This window comes from Vicugna pacos, chromosome 5 (genome assembly GCF_048564905.1).
Source record: "Vicugna pacos chromosome 5, VicPac4, whole genome shotgun sequence".
Classification (NCBI taxonomy): Eukaryota; Metazoa; Chordata; class Mammalia; order Artiodactyla; family Camelidae; genus Vicugna; species Vicugna pacos.
The window spans coordinates 51,046,598-51,061,761 of record NC_132991.1 but is presented as its reverse complement, the minus strand read 5'-3'; the positions used below and the strand labels follow the sequence as shown (position 1 = coordinate 51,061,761).

General features: G+C 33.1%; 1 long non-coding RNA gene across 2 annotated transcripts in view; it reads right to left on the bottom strand.

The window, feature by feature from the left end:
* The window catches only part of LOC140696627 (uncharacterized), a 155,703-nt gene that overhangs the window by 87,348 nt on the left and 53,191 nt on the right, over positions 1-15,164 (bottom strand). For both annotated transcript variants that reach the window (XR_012073131.1, XR_012073130.1), the window contains exon 2: positions 5,575-5,670. This is a non-coding gene — a long non-coding RNA (uncharacterized lncRNA). The remainder of the gene's footprint in view (positions 1-5,574; positions 5,671-15,164) is intronic.

The following is a 15,164-nucleotide window of genomic DNA, read 5'->3' as shown; positions in this document are numbered from 1 at the left end:
TAATAACATTGCTTATTTTTAGACTTATTTTTGCTTTTTCTCATTGGTTGTTGGTGTTTACATTTTCTTTTTCATATTTTCTCTGTTTTTAAAATTTTATACAATAAACATATATTATTTAATTACCACAAAGCATGAAGAAATTACACATTTAAACTGTATGTTATATATTATAAAATAAATTTTATATTTATTACATAAATATAAATAAAATATATATTATGAAATACAGACTGAGCACTGGGTAAACACTTTTATACCACCCTCATTTACCTACTCCACCAATATTGTCTTTATCAAGGTCACAAATGACCTCCACGTTACCAAATCCAGTGGTCAATTCTCAGGCTACTACCAATAATAATAGAAAGCCATAGAGACAGTAATTGAGGGAGCAAGATCACAGATAGAAAAGAACCATGGATGAGTAAGTTCATCCTGTGAATTCATTTTCTCTTGAAGTTCGTTGGAAATTAATGATTGCAAAATTAGAGACCAGTATTCCTATCAAAAAAAAAAAAAAACCTTATATGAGGTTGAGAATCCAACAGGGCTTTTAAGAACACTTAATTGTAGAGAGAAAGAAATGTAGAATACCAGAAATGATAGGTATGAAAAAAAATATAAATGAATACTGATTGTACTAAATAATAATAATAATGTCTTGTAAAGGTTTAGATATATGTAAAATTAAAATGACTGAAAAATAACATAAATGGCAGGAGTAGGGAAGTAAAGCAGTTAAAGTGTTCTAAGTAGCCTACATGTCTGGGAAGTGGAAAAATACAAATTTATATGACTCTATTAAATAATAAATGCATATTTTAAATGCTGAAGTAACAAAGAATAGAAAAAAGAATATATAACTAAAAAGCTGATTGGGGAAAGAGAATAATCTTTAAAGCTCAATTAATCCAAAAGAAAATAAGAATAATTTTTTTAAAGTGGGAAATTAAAAAATAACTAAGATTGTTTGTATGCATAAAATCAAGTAACTCCATAATTAAATAAATTGTAATTGGACTAGTCAGTTCAATCAAAAGGTTAATATTATTTGACTGGAATTTTTAAAAACTATAATGCTGATTACAAGAGTCACACTTTAAATATAAGGACACAGCTTAAAAAGAAAGGATGGAAAACAGGCAAATATGAACCAAGAGAAAGTTAGTGTAGCTATCCTAATATGACTAGGTATTCTTGAAGATACAAAGTCTGTCTAAAGATAGGAACTAATATTTCACACTGATTAAATGATCAATTTACCAGGTACATGTAGCAATTTAAAATTTATATGCACTCAATAATGTAGCTTCAAATATATAAAATATATAAAATAAATGTGCATGAGTGGGAGACTTTAATATACATCTCTTAATAACTGATACATGAATTAGACAAAAAAACAGTAAAGGTTTGACAGGCTGTACATATATATACACATATATATTATATGCGTATACAATCCTGCCCCCAAGAATGTCAGAATGTACATTTTTTTTCAAGAATACTAGAGCATCAGTGGAACATTTATCAAAATAAAATGCTTGTTGGGACATAAATCTCAACAAATTTAAAGGATTGAGATCTTTCAATTTCTTCTCTGAGCACAATGGAATTAAGCATAATTCAATAACAAAAAAGAACTAGAAAATCCTCACATTCTTAAAAATTAAGGAATAGACTTCTCCAGTCCATGAATCAAAGAAACTAGAAAGTTTAATAAGAAAAAAAAAATTGAGAAGCTTCAAAGAACCAATGGCAGAAATGTAGTAGAGAAAACCACCACAGATCATACAGATACTGAAAGAGATGAGAGGATTTTATTACCAAAAAATTTTTTTGATACAAATAAAAATTGATTTGATACAAATCAGTTTGAGAATTTAGATGCAGACAACTTCCTAAAATAGATTAACTCAGCAAAAAATAAAGAAGTCTGAATTTTCTTGTATTTTTAAATATATTAAGTCTATAGTTCAAAACCTTCATACAAAGAAATCTCTAGGCTTATATGACAGAAGAAGAAACAGCATCAATCTTGTACAAATTCTTCCAGAAATTAAAAAAGAGGAAATATTTCTCAACTCATTTCATTAGGTCACTATAAAGCAAAATTTAATGGACAATACAAGTTACGAAAATTGTAAGCTAACCTCTAATGAGCTTGGATGCAAAATCCCTAAGCAAAATAACAGCAAATCTAATGCAGTAATATACAAAAAGGATAATATATATCATATATCATGACTCTAGGAATTATTCTAGAAATATGACTAATTTAACATTTGAAAATCAGTCAGTATAATTTCCCACAATAGCAAAATAAAGGAGAAGAATCATATGAGCAGCTCAATAAATGCATAAATATATTTGATAGAAGGGAAGTTCTTAAATCTGTTAATAAATCTCTATGAAAACACTATAGCAAACATTGTTTCTGTTGGTGAATTATTGAAAGTTTTTGTTCTAAGATCAGGAATGAGAAATAAGTGGTCCTATCACTACTTCTATCCAATTTTTATCCTGGAGGTTGTTTTAAAAAATGCAATAGAAAAGAAAAATAAATAATGGTGGTAAACAAAGAAAAATAACTGTCATTTAAAATTATCAGTAACTATATAAAACTATAGTTACTATTGTACACTTTGGAAATTCAAAAATTTCTACCACAAGAATTAATAAATGAATTTTGCAAGTCCAAGAATATAAGGTCAATATTCAAAACAACTCTAGTTTTCTAGGCACCAACAACAAACATAAAAAAATTGTTTGAAATTATACTATTATAATTTCATCAAAAATGATACTAGGACAACTTTATATCTATATTTTCAAAAAAAGGAATCTTGATACCTTGTTCACACCACATCCAAAAATCTATTACTAAATTATTAAAATCTAGATAATTCTAGACTTAAATGTGAAACGTAAGCTACAAAACTTCTGAAATAAAGCCTAGAAGAAATTCTTCATAAACGTAAGGTAGGCAAAAATTTCCTAAACAGGCCCCCCAAAATGATAACCCAAGAGGGAGAAAATGATACAGTTATATACATTAAAATTTAAAATTTCCATTCAACGTAAGACACCAAAAAGAAAATGAAAGGGCAAACCACAGAGGGGTGAAGATAATTGCCGTACATTTTTCTAACAAAGGACTTGTATCCAAATTATGTCTGTATCAGTATCTATACCTAACCTGTATCTCTTCATTCAAATCAATAATACAAAGGCACAACTCATTACAAAAATAGACCTCAAAACTTCATAAAAGAGGTACCTAAATCCCCAGTTAGCATGAAAAAATGCTGAACTCCATTAATTACCAGGAAAATAAAGTTAAACCACAATGGAATAACACTACACAACCAACAGAATGTCTAAATTTCAAAGTGGCAGAAAACACTGAGGTTTTAATGAAGATATGGACCATATGCTACTGCAAAGAGTGTAAATTGATATAATCACTTTAGAAAATGGTAGTTTTTACTGAAGCTGAATATAAACATGACTCTTGAGTATATACACCTAACAGAAATGGGTGCAAATATTCACCAAAAGATATGTAACAGTGTTCATAATAGCACTATTCACAACAGCTAAATTACAAAAACGACCCAGATTTCTACCAACAGTAGAACAGATAAATAGGTTGTGGTGTAACATACTATGGAATACTGTACTATACACCGATAAGAATGAACAAAGAATAGTGGTTATCGTTACAGAAGCACTAATGACTAGAATGGTACATGAGGGGCTTCTGAGTGCTTCTGAATGCTGGTAAAGTTCCATTTCTTGATGTGGTTAATAGGTCCATTCAAAAACTTTGTGAAAAAACATTGAGATGTACACTTGTGATTTGTGCACTTTATTTATTATAATTCAATAAACATCTTTTTAAAAATAAGTTTTAAAAGCTTTTAAAGTTTACTTTAAAAAAATTTTAAAAGAGCTTTGTGAGATAGCAATATGGGGAGAGCCATTCAGTTTCTGGGACTGATCCAGTGCTTTTCTGGTTCCAATGATCCTAAAACACCCAAGTAAATTAAGTAACAAGATTTTGTTAACTCTTTACTCGGAATAGACAACATCAATCTAGTCTAGGAAAGGTTGGATTTTCTACAGCAGAACCTTCATCCTGGAAAGTCACTGTAGAACAAGGCTACATCTAAACCATCTGATCAGAGATAAACAATAAGGCCCTGTGTACAGCACAGGGAACTATATTCAATACCTTGTAATAGCCTATAATGGATAGCCTGAATCACTATGCTGTACACCAGAAATTAACACAACATTGCAAATGGACTACACTTCAATAAAAACAAATAAATAAATAATCTGGTCAGCATATCTCATGGAGCATTACACAAGGTATCAATTGGGTTATGAGTAAGTTTAGTGTTTTGAGCAAATCAAAACTGAAACGACAAACACACTGGGAGACTTGAAACTATGACCCAGCATGAGAGAGCATATGTAGAGTTTGCAGATTTTCTTGACATGTTTGTTTTAGTGTGTTGTAGAAGCCTGCTGGCTCTTTCCTGGATAAAGTGAGTAAAGTCACATGTCAGGTGGATATTAGATAATAAAGATAGCTTTTTAAATTTGAAAAAATTTTTAAAAATCACATTTTGTTAAAACTGTTCTTTAAAGTCCTTTAAAATGGTGAAACATCGGAGATCCATCTGCCTTCTCTAAATCTAACAGACAGTTGTTTTTTTTCTAGTATTGGAATACATTTTTCTTTCTTCAGCTGAGTACCTGATGAATGTATTTATTGGCTAGTATGTAAAAGATTATGGTATATGAAAATTTTTTAACTTTAAATATTAGAATGATACTATCAAGGCAGGATGCCCAGAAGAACTGAGTTAGAAGGAAGGAACAGCAGATTAACAGTTCACATAAAACATTCACTCTGGAATAATCTCCAGTTCAGTGTATATGGTTTAATTCACATTAACTAAATGAGAGTCTACATAATATGAGAATCTACAATATTTGAACGTGGAGCAAAATCCTCTTCTCAAGGATATCATGACAATTGTTCAAGATAGGTGGGAATACATTATTATTGGAAAAATTATCTATCCTTTCTCTTAAGCACAATTACTTTAATTCTATATGTTTTTTTCATTCAGTTTAGGAGAAACTAAACGCTAAGTGTGACCTTGGCAAGATACTTCATCTCATCAACTGTATAGTATAGATGACAGTTTCTGTTTCATGGGGTGCTCTTGCTTTAAAGAGGGCCTAGCTAAGGATAAGCACTATATATAAGTATTTATTAAATAAATAAGTAAATAAAACTGCTGATGTCCTGCTATGAATTCTTTAATTAAGCATGTAAATTAAGAATAAGACATTCACAATAAAAATAAAAAGGTTATTTTACCTTCCCTATTTATATTAATGTCTCCTTACTACTTTATGTCATAACAAATCCAATTCAATAAGATTTCCTTTCAGACACTATAGTCTTCATTCACATTTGAGAAAATGAACTAAACTGCTTTAGCATTCCCCTCTGAAAAACAGGCCTTAGCGCAGCTCTAAGAAATTTACCTGGTTCATGCCTTCAAGCTTTTGAGGACAAAGGTCTTTTTCTAGATTCATCACAATGGAGTGTCCTGTTGAGTTAATTGTCCCTGCCAGTCATCTCTGCATGGAACCAAGAGGCAACAATCACCTTATTTGTAAAGCACCACCTACCAGGCCCTTCAAAGTACTGGAGAAAATCCATGATAAATAATAAAACACACAGAGTAGGCTCTCAACAATATACATTTTCTGCTGATCTGAATAGGAAAGGAAGGAAGAAAGCCTCTGATAGTATATACTAACACCACATTATTATAGAAATATCACAAAAATTATATATATTAAGTTTCACCAAAATTGATGACTTGCATTTTATAAATGCAAACAGAATTATTCTAAAATAGTTTAATAGCTATATGGTATCCTATAGTTGCTTATGATTGTTTTCTTTTCCCTCATATTTTATTTATTCTACCTTTGTGCTTTGGATTGAATTGTGTCTGCCCTCTGCCCACAAATGCATAGGATGAAGCCCTAACCCCCAACATGACGGTTTTGGGGATGGGGACTTTGGGAATGAGGTTTAGATAGGGTCATGAGGGTGGAGCACCGACAATGGGATTAGTGTCCTTATAAGAAGAAGACACCAAAGAGCCTTCCCTCTCTCTCTCTGCCATGCGAAGATAAAGTTTGAGGCAGCCATTTGCATGTTAGGAAGAGAGTTCTCACCAGAACCTGACCATGCTGGCACTCTGATCTTGGATTTCCAGCCTCTAGATCTGTGGTGAAATAAATATCTGTTGTTTAAGCACCCAGTCTATGGTATTTTATATGGCAACCTGATCTGACAAGACATTATGCATTTCTATATTGTTGTGTTTCAAAACATTCCCCTTTGACTCTCAAATCTTTGGTTTCCTGTTTTTAGGACCATGGACAAGTCATCTTAACTTCTTTCAGATTCAATTTCTTTATCTGTTTAAGAGTTTCTGTCTTCCCCACAGACTTTTTAGAAGGAAATAATGTACATGAAAATTCTTACGAAAACTGAATAGAGTATTTCCTAAAGCTATTTCTGACTTAGAGCCAATGCAAATAGGAATATTGTTAAAATCATTTAATTTTTAACATTTCATTGACATTTGTAGCATTTATTCTAAGACATTATATATTTATGTAATTTTTAATTGGTATTTTACAGGTAACCCAAATAACGTAGATCACATCCATTGCAGATCCTGAGAAGATTGCTGATATCATACCAAGGTTACTGTTACGTGTTCAAATGCATCCCTCCCACATTCACATGTTGAAATCCTAACTCTCAGTACCTCAGAATATGACTGTTTTGGAGACAGGGCCTTTAAAGAGGTAGTTAAATTAAAATGAAGTCATATGGGTAGACCCTAATCTAATATGACTGGTGTCCTTATAAGAAGTAGAGATTAGGACACAGACACTACAAGCATATAGAGGAAAGACCACATAAAGATATACAGAGAAGACGGTCATCTGCAAGCCAAGGGGAAAAAAAAAACCTACCCACGCCTTAATCTTGGACTTCCAACCTCCAGCACCATGAGAAAATAAACTTTGGTTGTTGAAGCCAACTAATCTGTGTTTTTTTGTTATGGCAGCCCTAGCAAATTAACATAGCCATCCTCAGTATGGTCCTGACCCGAGCTTGGTCTCAAGCGTCCCCTCCTCTGCCACTTTTCCTTCTCCACTTCTGCTGATATAAACCCTTACTTCTGCAGCACACCATCTGACCTCTCTCCAATCCTCCTTTCCTAAAGTCCAGCTCTTGCAGAGGACCTTTAAGAACACAATTTCCTCTTTTTATCACAGAGCACATTCCATAGGATACATAGAGGCTTTCAGTCACCGACCACGGAGGATTGGAATCAGAGAAGTCTCAAGAGCAGCTTAATGATTTATCCTGAATTACAGCTGATTCTAAACACTCAGAACCTCATAAAGCTTCATCAGACTCCTTAGACCCCTCTGAGGTCTTTCTTCCAGAGTTTCCTTTGCCCTCCCCTGCAATCTGTTTTCTGTCCACTCAGCCTCTTTCACTGGACATGTCTGTAGATGGCCAGGATTCAAGCTTGTTCACACAGAGCTCCTGAACTCCCATGAAAATCAGGGATGAGACTGTCTATTTCTGGGTCCTCAAATGTTCTGATATTCAAGATTGTCCAGAGAATCCTGAAAACCTCTGGGGCAGATTCCTCATAAGGCCTTCTGAGAGACTCAGCAATGTCTCAGCTAATAAACCCTATCACGTAAATATTCCATCCTAGTATTTTGTTATTTGTCACAAAAATTTAGTGGAGCAATATTAATACTATTCTACTTTATAAAAAAGGAGCTCAAGTCTGCATATCAGGTTTACTTGTCTAAGGTTCTTAGTAAGTATGTGTGTGTGTACATTACATGTATATATTTTATATATATATATAGAGAGAGAGAGAGAGAGAGAATATATCTAGAAAATGTCTCTACTACAAGAGCTTAAAATTTCATAGAATTGTATTTTTATGTATTTTGTGTTTGTGTGCACAAAAGTCTGGTTATGTGAAACATTACAAAAATAATGTTGTTTGAAGAGAACTAACCTTGTGAAAACAAAAAATGCATCTCACAAGTTCTAATTTATACTGTTACAGCAGTACCTCATACACCTTTTTAAATGTATCTAACATTTCCCAATAAAAATCTCACAGGGAAAAAACATATTGTTCAAAGAAACTACATTTTTTAAAAGTAATTCAAAACACTACTTGTAATATAAGAGCTCATTCTACACTTCATATTAAAAAATCTGAGCACCCACAGAATTTATTTTATGGGAATAGCAGACTTAAGACCTGAACTCTAAAGAGATGCACCCAGAGCAGTGATAGTTTTACACCTGCTATAATAAGATCCAATCTTCTGGGGATGTAGGATCTGCAGCCATCTGTTAATCAGAAGGGAGTCTCATGCACAGAGGTTAACTTCTCCACCCAAGGCTTTATGAATTAATTCTATATCGACATAAAACTTCCTTTTTTATTTCTTCTTTGGCAGCATCACTCCAATGCACAGTCAGCTGTGGATGCCAGGGAGCTAAAATACTAATGGAAGGAAAGAAAACTGAGGCCACTGGGTTATTTTTATTCACAAACACAAAATTTTCCTTAAAAACAAGGCTACAGGAGAAAAATTGCCAACATACACATGAACAAGAGTTGGGATGGAGGAAAAGAAAGGAGAGGTAAAGGAAGGAAGAAGAAGAGAGGAGACTTTCCCTGTGAATGTCTGACTTAATTTCTTAGGGAAATTTTAATGTAGTCAATGCAATATACCCCACAGTTACCAGAGGCTATATACAACAGATGCCTTGAGAGATATTAACAGACCATGCAAATGTCCAAAGTAATCTCTTCCTCCAGCCTTTCTCTTTCTGCTTAACACATCCCATTTCCAGAATTTAGATTATAAATCTACACATGAAAGTTCACATGCTTCAGAAAATTAGATACACTCTTCCAGCTTTTTAACCTTAGCATGTCAATTAATAGTGCATTTAGAAGATCAGCTAATTGCCATTGGACATCTGACAGCTGGGCTACACAACAGAGCTAAAGGATGTGTTGATCAAAGAAAAGGGAGCTACAGAGAAAATGAGTTGATACACATTAAGACCTCGATTGTCAAAAAATTACCACTGACCTGTGTGGGTTATTACTGGCAGGTCCCAGCCAGTCCAGAAAGGACCTAAAACAAAGACTAAGGACCAATAAACCAAAGGAAGAAGGGGGAGGGGGTGGAGAAGCAGGATACGTGTGCACACAAGTATATACATAGGTGTGAGTATGGAGAGACAGAGCAGGAGAATCCATGTCTGTGCCTGGAACATAGGTAGTGAACATAAAACGAGGAGCTGGATGTGAAAGACAAATGTCTGTTTTGCAGAGGGGCAGCCTTGATTCTTACTTTCAGAAAGAATTGATTTTGTACATCTGTTACGAATATTCGGGAGAAAACCCTTAAGCCATAATTTTTACAGAGTGATATTCTAATGGTTGGAGATCTTTGTGCAAAGTAAAAGAGCATCAGGTTAATCAATGAAAGGAATGAGGGAATTTCACAAAAAATTTTTAACAGATGATTCCTCTTGTTAAATTCTTTACATTGGAAGCTGCAGCATGAATTTGTCCTTGGCATTAGAATATATTACAGTTCCTCTCTTCCTAGAACTGTATTCCTGCCCACTGTGCTCAGTGAGGGTAAGCTGGGAACAGCTTATCAGATTACACAGCATTACAAAGTGCATACTGCTCTCATCTGATTGCTTTTCAATCAGAACCTCGTATCCTTTGCCAGATATAAACTCTTATATAAAAGAGCTTTTGAATACAAAGTCGCTGAGTTTTTTTCTGGAGGTCTTAATGCAATCCTTACCTGATTATGAAACCCAAACTTGCTCACTGTAGTCTGAATGGACAAATTCAACTGACACAAGTACAAAATATATGACCTTCCTACAAAACTATAAAATATTCTAATGGAGTTCCACCCTAAACTGGAAAAATAAGCCATTGTCTACTTTGTACCTATTCCAAATCACAGTGTAGTTACAAACATAGTCTCCAGCTCAATTGCCAAGAGTGATGGAGAAAATATAATATTAGTATATGTTTGGGTACGTAGAGGGGGAATTGTGTTGGGGAGAGAAAGGAAGAGGGAATGGGAATGCCCACTGTGCCCTAGCCAGAATCCTGATCCAGAGAACCTATTTGTATAATAAATGGCTTTTAATGCCACTAAACTTTGGGGGGAAATGTAAAATGTAGCCATAGTAATGAAATACACACACACACACACACACACACACACACATACACACACACACACTTAAAGAGAAAGCACTGAGATAAAGCAAATGGGTTACAATATAAAGTATTAGTGAATCCTGGTAAAGGGTATATGGGAGTGATCTTTACTACTTTTACAACTATCTAGAGATTTGAATTTATAACAAAATTGAAAGTTACTGAGAGAGAAAAGGGGATAGAGAAAGAGAGAGATAAGAGAGACAGAGAGGAAACAGAAGGCATAGATAATAGAAAGAAAAAATGTAGCATATGTCCAGAAAATTTTTTTCATGGAGAAGATAAAGATGCAGAAAGGGCAACAGAAGTAGGGAAAATAAAAAGGAATCTATTTGATGTATTAGAATGAAACAGCAGAATACTAAAGACAAAAACATCTTAAAAGCAGCCAGAAAGGAGAGATTACATAAAAAGGAACGACAAACTGACAGGAGGTTTCTACACAGTGACAATGGAAATGAGGATAATGAAATCATATCTTCAAAGTGATGGGGAAAAAACACCAAACACTTAGCTAGATTTTTGTACCCAGTTGAAGAATGAGGAAGAAATTAAGCACACCCTTACTAAAGGAAATTCTGAAAGGATGCACTTCCAGGAGAAAAATGTCCCCAGAAGAAGGTATGAGAAGGAATGGTGAGCAGAGAAAGTGCTAAGCATGTAGGTGAAGCAACACACGGCATCCCTTTCAGAGAAGGGCTGGTTGTTCCAGTTCAGCAGACATCCTTCATTCTTCAGGCCCTCCAAGATGAGCTCCAGCTAAAGAGAAGGTCAAAGAGCAGCTCACATCAGATAGCTGGTCAAGGTTTAGTCATTTTGGACAAACCTGGGACAATGCTGGCAGGCCATTTAGCTCCCAGTGGGATCAGCTGAGCTGTCATTACACCTGCATTGTAGCCCAGCTGCTCCTCTAGTCCTTCCTGCTCCCTTTCCCTCCCCGTTCTGCAGCTGTTGATCGCCAGGGGACTCTCTAATAAGCACCTTTCATTCTAAGGGAAGGAGGAGGGAAGAAAGGATGAAAGAAAGGGGGGAGGGGGAAGAAAGAAAGAAGGAGATGGAAGAAAGGATGGATGGCTGGAAGAAGAGAAAAAAGAAAGGAAGAGAGGAAGAAGGAGAGAGGAGAGGAAGCGAGTGAATGAAAGAAAGAGAAAAGGAGAGAGGAAGGAAATAAGGGGAGAAGGAAATAGAAATCATAAGTTATTTAGAAATGAATGAAAAATAAGAGCACTGCACATCAAAATTTATGGGGTGTAAACCAAAGCAACAGTATGAGGAAGATACTTAGTCTCAATTGTACGTATTGGAAATCAAGAAAACGAAAAACAAATGAATTAAGGTTAACATGCCAATAGCTAATAACAAATAATAAGAAAAAAATTCCAACAAAAGGTTAAACATGAATTAATAAAGATAAAATTAGAAATAAAAATAATAATTTCATGAATGTAACCAGAGCCACCTTTTTGAAATGGTGAATGAAATAAATTTTTGAAATCTTTGCAGGTAATAATCAAAATAATGTCATACATGCAAAAGGAAATATAACTGCAGATATAGCAAATACGCTTGAAATAGTAATAAAATACTTTGTACCATCACTTTATTACAATCAATTTGACCATCTATGCTTAAATAATTTTTGGATGAATACACACTGCGAAGATTATTCCAACCTAATGCAATTCTGAATAAGCCAATAATCATGGAATAAACTATGAAAGAAACATCATTATTCATGGAGGAAAAAATTGATTCTCAGAAGATCAACTGAGAAATAACTAGCACTGATAAGAGTTCTGTAAGAGGCCAATACAAGATCAAAATTCAAACACTGATAATAAATCTCTAATATACAAGCAATGATCAGTTATAAAATAATATAGAAAAGTAGATTCCACAGACAATAGAACAAAAATAAGATATCTAAGAAAGATTCTAGTAAGAAATATAGACATACCACATCACTCTTATAGTTACCTCTCTATTCCATCTGAAATTAACTTTTGACTATGATATTGAGGTTAACACTTAATTTTTTTTACAATTAGATATCCAATTGCATCAAAAACATAGGTGGATTGATATGTGCAAAATTTTTAAATGAAAAGACTCATAATATCTTAAATATGTAATGTCTCACCAAATTAATGTAACAATCGACACAATAGCAATAAAAGTTCAATTGAATATTTCATAAAACCAAATAGTCTCAATGTAAAATTCATATGGAAAGAAAAAAAAGCCTTAAGTAATGTAATTAACTTTTTAAAAAGAACAAAGGATGCAGACTTGCTGGATATAAAAATATATTTTAAAACCACAGTAATTTAAATCTTGAGAAAATAGTGTCATATTCAAATTGGTGTGGAAAAGGTTAAGACATTTAATAAATATTATTTGGCTCATTAGCCATTCATTTGAGGGGAGAGGAAGCAAATGAAATCATAAAGTATAAAAACACTGGACAATAATTTTACAATAATGGAATGGGGAAGATCTTTTGAAGTAAGACAAAAATATTACCTTTATAAAGAGAAAGATGAACAGATTCAAATCTAAAATGTGTAATGTCTGTCCAAAAAAGGATCACAAAAACTTTTTTTAGTAAAGAAAATACTTACTATATATAAAACACAAAAAAATTAAAATCTAAATAAAAAGAATTCCTACAAATCAATAAGTGAAAGATAAAAAATTTCAGTATATAAAGGGACAAAGATAGGAATAAGCAATTCTTAGAAGAAAAAATATAAAGATAAATAGACGTTAAATTTCTGAACCTCACCAGTAATCAGGAAAATATAAATTAAAACTATGAGGAAACAAAAAATTTTACCCAACTGATAGGCATAAAATAAACATTAATATGATTTGGCTTTGAGGAGAGAGTTGGGAAGGAACACTCTCCTGCATGCTTTGTCAAAATACACACATGTAACAGCTTTTTGGAGGTGATGTTAGCTGTTATCTATCAATGCTAAATGTATGCATGCCTTTTGATACAGTAACTCTAATTTTAGGCATCTATTCTAGGAAAATAGTCATGAATGTGCCCTAAGAAGCATGTAGGAAGAAATCATTCCTGTATCATTTGTAACCATGAAAAATAAGCATCCTAAAGGGCCACCAATGATGCAAGAATTCAGTCATAGTAATACTATGAATTGCTTTGCAGCAATTAAAAAGCTGTAAGGAAGATCTATACATACTTGTGTGGAAAGATCTCCAATATACTTCTAAGTGAAAAAAGCAGTCAACGGGATACAAATGGATCCTACACATGATCCATAAAAATAATATATTTGTCCATATGTATAGAAAATAGAGTGAAAATGCATAGAAATATGTGTAAATGCATAGAAAATAGTGAAAAACAAAAGTATACCACATTGCTAACACTGTTTACTTCTGGGAAAGAAAATGTGATTTTGGCAAGGGGAAAAGAACCTTAACTTTTTTCTTAATTCCTTTTCTCGTATTATTGAAAAGCTTAATCATGGGAATTTATTTATTCATTTCAATTTTTTTTAAAAAAAACCCTTTTAACTATGTAATACTTGATTTCGGCTTTATTTTAGGATACTTTATAGGTACATTTCCCTCTGAGTAACTTCTTCAACTCAAATGATTTCTTTGAACTGTAAAATATGCTTCTAAGTACAGAACACAAGCAAATCAATTTGATTTTTTTTTTCCTTTTGGCACTCTTTAACAATGCTGATTAACCCACAAATCAAATTTACCAAACGACAAGAATAGCAATCTAATGCTGTGTTTCATGAAACAAAGATAAGTATAGAATATAGAGCTACGAAATGACAACAAAACCTCAATTTGATTAATGATCTGAAAGTTCTAGTTCTACAGTTTCTGCAGTATGACTGATGTACTGACTTCTGAATGTCTTAGTAGTCAGAAGGGGTTCAGTGTTTAAGGTCAGAAGATCTTAATTACATGAGTTTGGGTACATACCTTAGCTTTCTTTATGATCTTACCAATTACACTTCCTAACTGTCTTAATTTGGGTACGTCATTCAACATTCCTTATGTTCTTTTTTTCTTCTATAAAGTAGGAAGAATAACAGTAATATCTCTCCTCACACAGTTGATTTGAAGATTAAATGACATCACGTGAGCAAAAGTCCTTTGTCATCTGTAAAGCACTATTACAAACCTATTTTTTAAATTTTTAATTTTTTCTTTTTTATTGGAGTTTAATTGATTTACAATATTGTGTTAGTTTCTGCTGCACCACTCAGCCATAACAAAGAATGAAATAATGCCATTTGCAGCAACATGGAAGGACCTAGAGATTATCATAGTAAGTGAAGTAAGTCAGACAGAGAAATACAAACCTATAAATATGATGGTAGTATTTCCTTCAGGTAAAATGGTGTGCAAAGACTAACACAAAAACACAAAGAACTTTCACTGAAGATAGATAATGTTTCTAAAATGCAACATGCTGCTTCTTGTAAAAAAGATAAAAGAAACAGTCATCCTGTATGATTTTTTCCTGTTACTAATTAATGTGTAAAAAGTATTATACACACTGCACATTATTTAGTGTTCTTTCTAAGTGAGATTTGATATGCTTAAGAGAATTAAGCGAATTTACAATGTTTCCTTTTCTTAAATTACTCTTGTTCAATAATATACCACATTACAACACAAGGGGGCAGTATTTCTTTAAAAAATCCCTTTGTCAGGTGCAAAATGCATGTAATTCACTAA